The 14,423-nt window shown below is 33.7% G+C and overlaps 1 protein-coding gene across 1 annotated transcript in view; it reads left to right on the forward strand.

The window, feature by feature from the left end:
- Positions 1-14,423, forward strand: part of LOC108965332 (potassium voltage-gated channel protein Shab) — a 204,972-nt gene that overhangs the window by 81,285 nt on the left and 109,264 nt on the right. Inside the window, exon 3 of the mRNA XM_018927670.1 lies at positions 9,026-9,043. The gene's annotated coding sequence lies outside the window, so the exon portion shown is untranslated. The remainder of the gene's footprint in view (positions 1-9,025; positions 9,044-14,423) is intronic.

Raw genomic sequence — 14,423 nt, forward strand, 5'->3', positions numbered from 1 at the left:
TTAAAAATGAACTCGAAGTTGAATTCAGAAGTAACGGGAAAATATACACAGACGATGTGAGTATTGAACTACAATTAGTTCATAGCATGTTAGATTCTTAAAAAAAATTTAAGKGCAATAATATCATCAGAAAATGTATGGCTTTATTTCATCGCACATCACTGTATATCTAGAAAGGAGAATTAAATAAACTGGTAAAAATATTTGCAGATGAAATTAATTGATTATATACCACTTTGTTGAAGATAAACAAACTCTGATACTCTTTTACAAAAAAAAAATAAAAAATTATAAGAGGGCGAAGTTCAAATGTGGAAAGCAAAGAAGTTCTAATAAACTGGTATAAATCCTAAGATACAGAAATAAAAGATTCTACACCCGTTTTTTGAGAACTCTCATACTCTTTTACATAAATCTTTTAATAAAAATGGATGATATTAAATGTAGCGAACAAAGAAGCGGCGAATCGAATACTCTACTGCCATAAATTAAGCAGAAAGAAACTACCTATAATTTTCATTAAAAGCTCGAAGAGTAGCGAATCGAACAACAACTGGTATAAATCATATAAGTGGTATAAATGTATTGAGATAAACTGAAGAGTGTTTATACCAATTTTATGTAGTCACCATATATTCTCTTACAGAAAATTTGTATTACAGGCGGAGTTCAATGTTAAATGCAGAGAAGTGCTGAATCGAATTCACTACCGACATAAACTAAGCAGACTGAAAAGAAGTTGCCTTCATTTCACAAAACCAAGCATAAGTGAAATATGCTGTTATAAAATACTAGAGATAAAACAAAGAGAGTTTCTGCCGACTCAACGTAGTAAACACATGCTCTATTAAATGGAATTCAAATGGATATATTTGTTGCTACTTTAAAATTTTGTTATAAAATCGCGAAGTTCATTTAAAGCGTGAACAGAAGTGGCGGATCGAAAAACGAAGTTATATTTACATAAATTTAAAAATAGGATAAGTAATTTCTGCGCCTTTAACTCACCACTCGACTTCTTCTCAGCGAGTTCCGTTTCACTTCTACTTTGACACAGACTATTTACTTACAACAGATTTTAATATTAAATTTCCAGTTTCGCAAACTCTTTCGCACAGCCACACACACAAACTTCAGTTTATTCAGTAAAATCACGCTCCGCTGATTGTCGATTGCATTTTTGCTGCTCACACGGCCAAATGCTTTGGCCGCAATCCAAACAAATAAAAGCCCGAATAAATGTGAAAATTTGCAAAAACACGGCAACAAAAGAGAACAAAAGAAGACGCTAAAAAGGGAAAAGCAAAAAGTCGCTTCCCAAAGCATATTGGATCAGAGGCTGCCGCTGGCCGTTGATGATGCCAACACGTTTTGCATACGCCAATTTCGCGCGCACACAAGCGTACAACGGTATTTCATGGCGATATGACGTCATTACTGGGGCATCAATAAAGCGCTTCATTTTTGTTATTATACGCCAGCTGGGCAATGGCGGCATATACCGTTTGTTTAACGCTTGGCATGGCGTATGTGAGGCACGATTTTTTATTTTTTTTTTTTTGGAAAAATTATAAACACACCCATTTATATAGATCGATTTAAATATATACAATCGATATTTTATGCGCGAGCCGTAAACGTTTATGAGTTCAAAGATTCACTCTGCTTGCAACAATTCTTCACTAATTTATTAAGTAAGCAAATCAACAACGATGGCATTGCACGAAAATATAAATAAGGAAATAATGTAGCGGGTAGTTTGGGCACCCCTAAATGCCACTAGTGATGAGCGACAAGCAGCGGTCACGATACATAATATATACATATAATATGTAAATATATATAAGTATATAATATATAAGTATATATATGTGTATATATGAGAGTACCAGGGATTTGAACGAAAACCGGTAAAAGCTTTTTAAAACCACAAAAGAAAAAAGAAAAAACCCCGTGTTAATATAAACAAAGGCTAAACATTTTATATGCAAAGTTATTGCCATTTTTAATTGGAATTTTCATTTAATTTTTTGTACATAAATTCTAAGCAATTTGTTGCAAAAATATTTACTATGAAAATAATACGAAATGGATTTGTAGCGCAGCAGATTGATATATGTCTAAATGTAGCCATGTAAGTGTGTACGTTTGTTCGGTGCTTGGCGCCAAAGCACTCTCTACAATTTGGCGATTAAGCACATTATCCTAGAGTGTTTGTTTTTGTTGTTGGCTGTTGATTTGAAAAATCATTTCTAAGTCGCTTTTGTAGGCTTTTAGCATTCTACACACACTTACGTGCTCACAGTGTTATGAAGGCTTACAAATATGAACATCATGTATTGTAAATGTATGTACGTTAGGGTGGTGCTTAATTGTGGGAAACATATTTTTCATCAGATTGCTTAAACCACACGCTAATTCTCTCTCTCCCCTCTGTGCAATGATATTAACCAACATATATGCGGTAAACGTTTTGTTGTGGTGAATCGAACAAGCAACTGGTATAATAAAAGAGCAATAAAATAACAAGCAATTGTACCATATTTATTAGGTATCATTGTACTATTTTATATTGAGTTGAACTACGAGGTGTGTTCAAAAGTATCGCGAATTTTGTGTTTTTCAAAAATTATTTATTTACTCATGAATATCTATTTTGTCCCCTTCAATGTAATCCCCATGAGATATTATACACTTGTGCCAACGGTTTTTCCAATCTTGGAAGCCCTTCAAAAAATCATTTTTTTTTTATCTTTACCGTCTTTATCTCGTCAAGAGAAGCGTAACGTCGTCCTTTCATGGGCCTCTGCAGTTTAGGGAACAAGAAAAAGTCACAGGGGGCCAGATCTGGGGAATACGGTGGCTGCGGCATCATTAGTGTGCTGTTTTTGGCCAAGCAAAAAATTTTGAAAACATTTGATATCAGGTTCTTTGATCCATTTTTTTTGAATAGGTAAAAATCGAAGACGATCCAAAACACGTGCAAGCAAAGCAGCTGTCAACAATTAAGTGAACATTCAAAATGTCCGAGCTTGTCGGTATAAGTGAAAGACGTAAGTACAAACATAACGCCACAAAAAATTCGAAATTCGAATATACGTAACCCGCGAAAATTCAAAATTCGCGATACTTTTTGAACAAACCTGGTATGTAGTATAACTTTGTTGCTGATACGTGATATTTTTGTGTGTAATCAAATCTTCAAAAATTTATTTGGAGACACATTATGATAACGTACATATGTCTCATATTTCCGATTTTTTACGAGAGCTCTAAAATATATAGTAGTATGTCATCAAAAATAGCAAATCGAAACTTTTATACTTAAAGATTTCATATAAAATTAATCCGATATAGAATCGTAAAGACCATTATTAAGGTTGAAACACAGATTTCTAATACGCAAACCATGTTTTGATCCAAAGGTGAAAAAAAAAACTTTTGTCATTATCCTAAACAGTATTATTCTAAATTGTATTCAATTGTCAAAATGTGGTAAACCGTTTTATAGACATAACCAAGCCGCTGTAGTGTCTAGGGCTTCGGCTCGAAGTAGCAGTTTTCAAATCAAACGACAATGCTGGTCAAAAGCTATCACATGGCTCTACTTGAAATATGACTGTAATGGCATACATAGATACGTTAACAAATGGGTAGAGTTTTTGGTTTTCATTAGTTGGTGGGTTATAAAGAAGGGCGCATGAAACCACAGGCCGCCGCACTAAACCCATCATTAGATCCATTATGACCCCGTGTGGTAACCAAATTAAGTCCAGCAACTCAATGGATTGGTTAAAAAACTAGATTATTTTCCACGAACGCTCAAACTTAAGAGACAGCTGTGGTGGAAAATAGTTTCTTCAGTTTGAGTATTGTGAGCCGTGGAATATGTCACGCCTCTTCCGGCTGTAGGCTGAGCATTCGCAAAGCTAATATTTCACCCTCTCATCATCTTATATGCATGCTTTGCAGTCCGCCGAAATCAATTTTCACATTTTATGAAAGTGGTACCTTAAGGTATTGGCTTGATGATGACTCCTGCAATGTTATAATGTTACTAAGCTCCCTTTTGCCTGGCAGTAGGAGCTTTTTGTCCTGTCACCAAAGTATCTTTGTGGTATGCAATGTGTTGTTTATGATCCAAGAACTGAAGTGTTCCCCTAGGGTTCATTTCTTCAAATAAAAATTCAAGGAGCCAGGGCGATTTAGTTGAGTTGTGCCTCCAGTTTTCAACTTTTCTTTTCTTATTATTCATATACTTATGACTTATTACCCAACTGATATTAACCGAGTTACCTACTAAAAGTCTAGTTATTGTTTGAGAAATGGATGCTTTTAATTGCCTTCCTTCTGTAAAGTACACAATTTCGGCTTGAAAGACAGAAATGCAGTTATTTCGTTTGAAGCTACCGTCTGTGTATGAGTTACTGCAGGAGAAGCCTGCTCGCGTTCCTATTTCACCCTTTGATGCGTCAGTGGATATACCAATTTCGTTGTTTAAACTGTCGATCTCACAACCATTGATCCAGTCTTTTAAACTGGAGAAAAATTCGATGTGTTTTATTTCTAGTGTGTTCTTTCCTATGTCGCCTTGTCAGCTTAGCTTGATGACATTAGAATGAGATTTTCATTGCGAATTTTATTTACAAATCATTTACCGCTCATTTTTGGGTCAAAACTTTTACTTTTTCCTGAAAGTTCGCGAATTTTCGAATATTATAAGGAAATCCTAAAAATTTATATAAATGTGTATATAGATTCAAATCTGGTTCTATAATTTCTCTCGAATTCCACGACTTGCTGAAGTCACCTTCTTTTCTAAATGAACTCATGAAAAAGATTAATAGAGGCTTTCATATAAGCCTTAAGAGTCTCTAAAGGTAACCAAAATTTCTATGGGAATCTTTGCTAGTAGTAATCACGATTGAAAAGTGTAAATGAAATAAATAAAATTTGATTTATTTATTAATGACCATCCTTATGTTCATGAATATCCATTCAAATAGCTACAATATGAAAGCAATAAGGAAGCATTCGCTGTAAAGCTGAGTTTTGCCGCCACAACAATTTCGCACGCGCACGATTGAGAAAAGTCCAAAAACAGTAACAACTCGGTGTAAAATTACAATAAATATATATTTATAATTACATATATATAAGTTAACACAACATTTTATGAACTTCTACATAAATTCCATTCCCACATTATATGCTAGAAACATACAAACCGTTTGCATACTTTGGAGTCCTATTACAACCAAAAGTGCAACTGCGCTAAACGCGCATCCGCTAAATTCTTAAGTGAGCGAAACACGCGCAAACCCTTTTAGCTGACCAANCAACAGAAGCACATAGTGCTGCTTATAAAAAACGCATTGTTTTATTTTTTATGTTATATATAAGAATTTGAGGTTGCGTGAAATATACGCCAAATGATAAAAAAGCGAAGGAAAACGCACATATATTAACGTAGGAAGAAAGGCGGTTGGCAAGGATTAAAATTACAAGAAAGATAAAAATAAAATATGAGAGCAAGCAAAACAAAACAAGAAGAAGAAATTACAAGGCACGTGCTTGAAGTCACCCTTCCGCCGTCTGAGCGCGCACAAACGCCTGCACATGCTTGGTCACATTTTAGCGGTCTCCAACGTCATTCATATTTTTCCTGTGTGTATTGTTTTCGATCGTATGTTAACGGCAATGGTCTGCCTGATACGCAAAGTCTGCTGTTGCCACCCGACCATGAATTTGCCATTGCGCCACTCACAACTGCTGACGTCGGCACTCAAGTATTTGCAATAAAACCACGCATTAATACGTGTTAGACACGCAATTCGATAAGCGGCGTCCTCCTGCTTAAACACAAATACGAAAATAATTCATTAAAAATTCGGTTTTACGTCCACGAAGCAAAAAGTAACTTCCTTATGATTCTATGATTCCTTGTGATTAAGGTGGTGGTTGTGCTTAAGTCCTCACTCCGCTTACATAACTTTGTATGTTATGAGAAACGCTAATTCTGATTGTAATTCTTTCCCAATCTATTGTACCGCAATTACTTACGTTTATTGCTAACATTTTTAGTTATATCACAAATAAGATCTCAGGAAAAGTCAAAAATTGTCCATTGGTTGGTTGCTCAACTTGAAGCAAGTAATGTTTGAAGGTTATAATTACATTGCCTACTTTTCTTATATTTATAGTTATAATAAATAGTTTTCGTGCATCGACCGGTTAATGACCTTGATTCAATAAAGTATTCCACTTTCTCTTATTGTTTTGTTCAATATTTGGTGCTTTTCAGCGCTCTAAACCATGTCGTTTGCCATACCAAGAAAATGAGGTCACCGCAGTCCGTTCGATTTTTTAGTGAAAATGTTTTAAAACTAAAAAAATTAAATTCAAACATCAAGAAACATCAAATTTATTGGGGAATATTTATTACAGCTGGAAAGAACATTGTTCGGTACTTACTTTTTAGAGATTACATCTATCAAATGTTGGCCGCGGGTACGACTCACATGGTCCATCCCTCGAGTCCAATTTTCGATGACTCATTCGAGCATTTTGACTGGTAACTGGCGAATGACACGCGTGTAATCTTATACTCCAAGGCTTAAATCTAAGATTTGATATCATATGATCTTGGTGGCTAATCGACCGACCCAAAAATTGAAATAATCTTCTCACCGAAGTGTTCTCTTTTTAAATCCATTGATTGATACGATGTGTGGGAAGTTGTGCTGTCCCATTGAAATTAAATATGGCCGAGAACACGCGCTTAATTTTTTGGCATCAAATAGTCAATTATCATGGCGAGTCGCCATTGACATTATGTTTTCACCGGCATTATTTTTAAAGAAATATGGACCGATGATTCCGAGGGTCGTGGTCTAATCGGTCGAATATTATCCAATAATGAACGCTGGTTCTCAAGATGGGTGATAGTGTTGCGGACAGTACGCTGAGTAGACCGATTGTGTTGACCATAAGTTGAGCGAAACAGGTGAAGGATTTGTAATTATTGTTTAAGAGTATGTCTTTCCATGACATAAATCAAACAATACTATACAAAATTATCATGACAGTTGCATACGACTCACGCGTAATCTGTCGAAAAAATGTTGTTGAAAAAAGTCCCTCTACTTGCATCCCTCGTTAATATACATAGGCCCAATAATTATTCCAAAGAGAGTTTAAAATGCTGAAAAATGGCTATATTTCTCAACTTAGTCTCCTTTCACCTCTATATATTTGATCCAGCGATTTTTCTATCATCTTTAACCTGTTTGGAAATACGTTTTCTGGTGATCTGCAAAGTAAACCTCAGTGACTATCTTTTTAGTAATGACGAGTGACTTAATGTCTGATTTTTTCACGTTTGGATGTAATCTAGAGAACATCGATGATGGGAAAACAGTTGGCAGCTGAGTTCAGTCAGCTTGGCCGTGGTCATGATAGAGTTGTCAAGATGGAAGAACATTATTTCTTTCGCGAAGAGGAGGTTTTTCTCTGATATTCATTGTCGAAACGGCCCAAGAATTCGATATAAATCCCAAAAAGTGGTCATCAACAATAGAAAAGTACTTTTCCACTAGAACTGATCCTTATTTTTGATGTCTGCTATGATTCATCGATCGTCATGAAACGAATTGAATATTCCATCGAATGAAACTTAAACAGAATCAATCACTGCTGTGACGGAGTCTCACAGCGGACCTTGTTGTCTAATTAAGCAAACGCGTCACCCAAAATGTCACACGGTTTCTGATCCCCAATATTTCAAGCAATGTATAGGTAAGATAAAACCGACTTGGCTGGAATTTTGAAAGTTATCTCCTACGAAAATGTTCTAAGCGATAGCGAATTTATCTTGCGGCAGAGTTCTATAAACTGATGACTGAGTGTGTTAGTGAACGATTGTCGTGTTGGCAGTAGACTGCTAAAAAGATTTTTTTTGGCTCCGGATACTTCATGATCTGAAAGTAAGAAGAGGGGATTATAATTGTGTGCTATGAACTCCTTCTGACGGTCGAAATTGTCAAGGAAGAATATTATTTTAGCGTTATGCATCGAACTAATTGTCTAACGAACGAAATTGTGGGCCAACACCACTTGTTTCTTTCTTCACGATAATGCATCATGTCATAATGCATTGGTTATTTGCGACTTTTTTGCTAAAAACTCGACTCACATCGTTCCGCAACCACCTTATTCACTTGACTTGGCTCCCTATCTCCTTGGCTGTGTTTCCTGTATATTCAACAAACTCAAAATGTCAATGCGTTGACGCCTTTTTGCCATGGTTGTGGAGCTAAAAATCGTATAGAAGAAGATCTTCATATACCAGAAAGTGGCTTCCTAACTGTTTCAAGGAATAAAAAAATACTTTGCAAAAATATGTTTTATTGGAGTACTTTGGAAAGTTGATTTGGAAGAATAAAAAAAGGTTTACATTTTATAACCAAATTTCTTACTTTTTGATCAGAGTACCATCTGCTTGTGTTAAATGTGTATATACTACACATACTTATATATATCAATAGCAGTTCACTTTTTGCCACAGACAATCAGCCCTTACACACCAGCTTCTACGGCTGCTCATTCATGCATATTCCCACCATTTGATAAACAAAACAGCTACAGAATACATTATTGTTCGCACTTCCAACGCTTGCTGCAACCCTGTCTGTCTAACAATTTTATGAAATGCTTCACGGCATTACTGAGTGCCAAAAACAACTTTCCATATATTTTTCTTCCTATACTTGCTGCCTATTTTACGGTGGATTAATGGATTTTTAATAGATTTGAAAGTAAATAAACTAAGTATTCTTTTGTTCCGCCTGAAGAGACTCTCTGCTAGAATTTATGGAAAAATAACTTGGTGGGCATAAACAAGCGGTTTATTTAGACATAATCCATATATATTATATTTATTATAGCTAATTTATAGTTTTGGTTATTTGCAAAATTTAATTAATAATTTTGACTAAAAGTATTTGTTTTCTTTTTATACTTTCAGAAAAATATCTGCTTGCCTGTAAGTTTACCAAAATGACGGAATTTATGGAATAAAATATAAAAAATTTATTTCATATGTATATGTAGTCTTAGCGATGTCAGACAGGTATAATGTGATATATAGTATATATGTATTTATTTTTGAACAAATAAACCAAACACAGTGCGACCTAAATGAATTTCAAATATTTGTGTATTCGAGACACTAAATCGATGACTTTATATTAATTCAAGACTAAGTGAATATTGTTACACTCTTTCAGTTACCAAGCTTATTTCAGTTAATTTATATCTCGCAAATGCTTTTTTGATATGACTATGAAATAATACTTAAGATCGCCATTATTCACGAACCGATTACTGCCGATATTTTTAAGGATCGAATCGAAAAGATTATTATGTATTTTCTGACAAAATTTCAACCAGAATGACAACTTGTTTATGTATTTTAATATACATTTTCCAATACCAATGGTTAATAAAAATTTTCGTACACTTGTTATAAGCCTCAACAAGGCGGCAGTTCGCCGGATTTTTCAATTTCGAAAACAGAAAAAGCAAAACAGTCGCTAGATTTCGATAGTCAAAATATTGATTGAAATGTGGTGAGTCATTCTATAAGAGATCCTCTGCTATCTCTCTGATGCCCACACTACGATTTTCAAGCACTGTTTCATTAACCTTTTCAATGTTATTTTTATTAACAGCTCCCAGACGGAAGTTTTGGCTGATTTCTCGATCTTTACTGAATTTTTAGTGACACTCAAATACTTGTGTTCGTAAATAAATTCGTAAAGAGCATTCAATCAAAGTCGTAATTTAATTTTTGTCCAATGAAAAAATAGCCGCACAAACTTTTATCTTAGGAAAAAACAACTGTAATCATAAAATAATTGACATATGGAATAAAATTTCGCACGAACATAAAAGTGGTTTAAACTAAAAATTCTTCGAGCTTCGTTCAAATGGATAAGTTCGAGTCAAATTTGATCATGTAATATTTAAAAAAATTTCAAAAATATTAGAAACGGTAGGGCTAGAATTATGTAGGATTATCATTATGCCAAATTTTTCTATCTTTTGACACTAAAATGTCAAACAAATTATTTCTATAATAAGCCTTTCTACAATAACAAGAGAATTATTCATCTAATAGCAAGTTGAAAGTTTAGTTTGCCACTTAATGTCAAAAACTAACTTTGCACTCACTCCCCTTATTTTGACAGTGAATTTCATTGAATTTGGCTAAATGAGAGCTACTTATAATAATTACACGTTTATAAGATTTACAATTTGAAATGAAATTGTGTCCCAATAATTTTTATATGACCTTTGACGACAATAACCACTGAATTATTACCCAAACTGCCGCAAATATAACACACCGTCTTTTCGTAAGACACATACATATATAAAATATAACGCCTTTACCGTTAATGGTTGAAGAATATATAATACCCAGATTTGTATATAAAAAATGCTTTCTCATTTCAAATTTTGAAAAGTTTAGGAAAGAAGCATTTCTTTCCGAATCTATAATTTGTGTCAGTCGAAATTGTCACTTCAGCAATTGTCGGTCGTGCAAACACAAAAGCTGCTAACAAACATGATTGACAAGTTTTCGTTGCACGATGACGCGACTGACTTGTGGCTTGATTGGTAAGTCATTTGCCGTTGTTTTCCTTGCCACAATTCTGTCACTAGCCAACAGCTTTTCAACAACCAAATGTGCAGATAAGGCTGTGCACATGGCATAAATAAATGTTGATATACAAGAATACAATAACAAAAGCTAGCGGCTTATTGGTATGAGTACAGAGCACACGCTGCGGGTGGCATGACAGTTAAAAACATGTAAAACATAATGATTTTTTGGTTGGTAAAATTGGTCATTCGCGAACACTCATCGCTTATTTTTTTGCAATTAGTGGATATTTTGATTGCATTATAAAGGGTGTGTTAAAATGCCAATGAATAAGAATATCCTGCCTAATTCTATGAAAATGCAACTTGTATCATAATTTAGTTTAGATTAAATGAGCCACGAGTAATGCCACTTGGACATGATGCCCAGAACTCCTCAGCAGTGGTTGAAAAATTCGTCTTATATGGCCTAAATGCCCATGGAACCATGTCCAGTTAGAACCTCTATCCTTTTATCGTTTTAAATTTTGCCAAGAACAATAAACTTTCCATTTATTCTATATTTCAGCAGCCGTAGCATCGATCAAGAGCTGGGCGTGAGTGATTTTATGAACAATTGAAAATTCAATAAAAATTCCCCAAAAATCCCAAGACCTTTTTGACACCTAAGATGTATATATTGTCTTCCACACGGCGTATGAGTAACATTTTTCTCCATATATTTTCTAACAGATTAAGGTACAATGTAAACCATTGGAAAAATAAAATAACAAAAATAAAAGGAAAAATAATTTAATGAAAAACCTTCAAACAGCAATAAGCGATATTTTGGGGTTATATACAGTTATAAGGCCGAAAAAAGCGATTTTTTCTGAGAAAACTTTTAAATTTATTTATTCTGTTTATCCAAAATTTGTACATATATTTTGGTATCTTTTTACTGTATTTTAAAATTTGGTATTAGTGAATATGTTTGTTTGGAAAGGAACTACAGCTGACCTTTAGGAGCTAATTTCAAAAACTATGTTTCTCGATGGCCACTATAACTCAGAACTGGATTCTTTGAAATTAAAAAACCAAAAAGATTTCGTTAAAGTTATGTTAAATGCAGTAATTTGTAACATTCTCAACAAGTTTACAGTAGTTGGCAACTCTAGGCCAAAATGCAATATTTTCTGGAAGTCTCTATTAAACGTCTTATGTATGGACACATATTTTGTAAAATTTTTCGAAATTTAATTTTTATGCTAGTTGGCAACTAAATAACAAACTAGTTTTATAATGGAAAATTTCCCAGTATTCACCGAAAGCAGCTTTTTAAAGGCGGTCATTTTATAATTTCTCAATATGCATTTTCTTAACGGTGGCAACTACTCAAACTCACATAAAATATATAATAAAATATTTTCAGAATACCTTGCTGTTTATGACATGACCACTATGTGCTATAAACTTCAGCTACAATTTCTTAACACTAATAATGCTACGCCATGTGGTGTCTGAAAAATTATTTAATTAAAAGTTCTTCAATTTCAAATGGATATGAAGATTTTCGCATGAGACTTGATTTCTTTTCTGCAAGTTACTTCTTTAAAAGTTTCCAAATAATTAACGTTGTAACATAACACGTAACGTCATAATTTGTAACATTTTCATCAAATTTATTGTAGTTGGCAACTCTAGGCCGAAATGTATCACTTTCAGGAAACCTCTATGAACGCCTTATGTATGGCGCATATTTTTTAATAATTTTCTAAATTTAACTTTTCTTGATAGTTGGCAAGTCTATAACAAAATATTTTTGAATTGAAGATTTTCGCAAAATTCACTTAAAGCTTCTTTTTAAAGGCGGTCATTTAATGATTATTCAATATGCATTTTCTTATAGGTGGCAACTACTTGAATTCACATAAAATAACTAAAAAAATTTTGCAGTTTATGACATGACCACCATATGTTATAAATTTAAGAAACAATTTCTTTGCACCAATAATATTACTCATACGCCATGTGGTCGCCTCATGGCATTAAAATTGTTTATTATGAACACTTACCACATAAAAACTATAAAAACTTTATAACTTGGTACATAAAAAATAGTTTGCAAAATATTTAAAATTTATTAGTGATAGTTCATAAATTCGCATTCCTCAAAGCCTCGAAGACTAAACAAAATCAATTAGGAAAACATAATAATTGTAAAGGCAGCGTTTTCCACCTGCCATACTCGCTTGCACCAAATTGACCTGAGACATATGTTTAACGGTAACTTTAGGAATGGTTCTTTCTCCTTCATGTTGCTAACCAACAACAACAACAAGCCACAATAATGCAAAACATTTAACGCTAATTGCAAAATGGACGAGCGCATTTCGCTGTCACAAAGATTCAGGTCAGTTCACCTTGCTAGCACATACATATGTACATCTGTAAATATGTAAACCCTAATCGATGTGACGGCACATGAATGAGTAGTCTTTGCTCAATTGCAAAACAACAACAACCAATAACCACAACAAAATGTCATGTGCAAAGCAATGTCTTGCTTTCATTCAATCTATTTTTTTAGGTCACAGAACTTAATATGCATTAAATGAGTAATAATTGAAAATCGATTGGTGATTGTACAAACAAATGTAGCAGCAAGCCAAATTCGTGGAAGCAAGAACAATGAATTCTAATTAATAATACAAAGCCCATACTAAATCCACTGTCTGGCCACAAATATTCAAGAGTGCATGTAAACAACCGTGCAACTGTTTAAATTTTTAAATTTTAGAATTTTTGCCTTACAAAGTATATATACTTTCATATAATTGTACAATTTTCCATTTGGAATTACAACATTTGATAAAATTACAACAACAATTTAATTATGTCTCTTTTGCCTCACATTCACTTTAAAATTGAGCGCGCCACGCCTTGTGTTAAATGCAACTCTGCTCAAATTGCAAATAGCCGGCGCTGTGTTTCTGTAAATTTATTTGATATAGTATCTATTTTCTTAACCAATATTTAGTTGCATGTCCTTCACAGCGATCAGCATGAAAGCGGAGACAAGCACCAACGTTAAGTGTATATAATTTTCAACTTACGTCAAGCATATCTAATGTTCATGGGAACGGCTTTCTCGGAACTCTGTTAAGCCAACAAAAGTACGCGCATATATGTATATACTAGGGTGTTCGCAATTTATCCGGTTAATTTTTTGCAGACACCTCTGATGTTTAAATTTTTGCTCTAAGAAAATTATCCAACAAAAAAAAGAAAGCTCTCTATTTTCAAATTGTGCTGCTTTTCTCAAGTAAAGTGGGATTTTTTCTTCTTCTTTATTGCCGTAGACACCGCTTACGCCGTTAAAGCCGAGCTGGAAATTTGCAAAAAAAACATTTTCTAGTACAAAATTTTCTACACAAAATTCTGTATAATTTTTTCGCCAAAAATATTCGTTTAAAAGTTACACGCAATTGAATTTATACATAAACTGTACTGAGTGTTCATACTGAACACCACGTCGTATGAGCAACACATAACTCATAAGGCACTCACTCGAAAAAATCTTCTTTGGCCATAATGGACACCTTAATATTCACATACAGTGTGTACAGATGCATGTGCTTGATATTAGGGTTGTCACTTTTATTACATTTCAAATTTCCATTTTAATTTTCAAAAGAAAAATTTTATTAAAATGAACAATAAAAGAATTCATGAATTTTATGAATGAACGATGGTATAAGCTTCTAAATAAAAAT

This window comes from Bactrocera latifrons, unplaced genomic scaffold, assembly GCF_001853355.1.
Source record: "Bactrocera latifrons isolate USDA-ARS-PBARC rearing strain unplaced genomic scaffold, ASM185335v1 scaffold_139, whole genome shotgun sequence".
In the NCBI taxonomy this organism is placed as follows: domain Eukaryota; kingdom Metazoa; phylum Arthropoda; class Insecta; order Diptera; family Tephritidae; genus Bactrocera; species Bactrocera latifrons.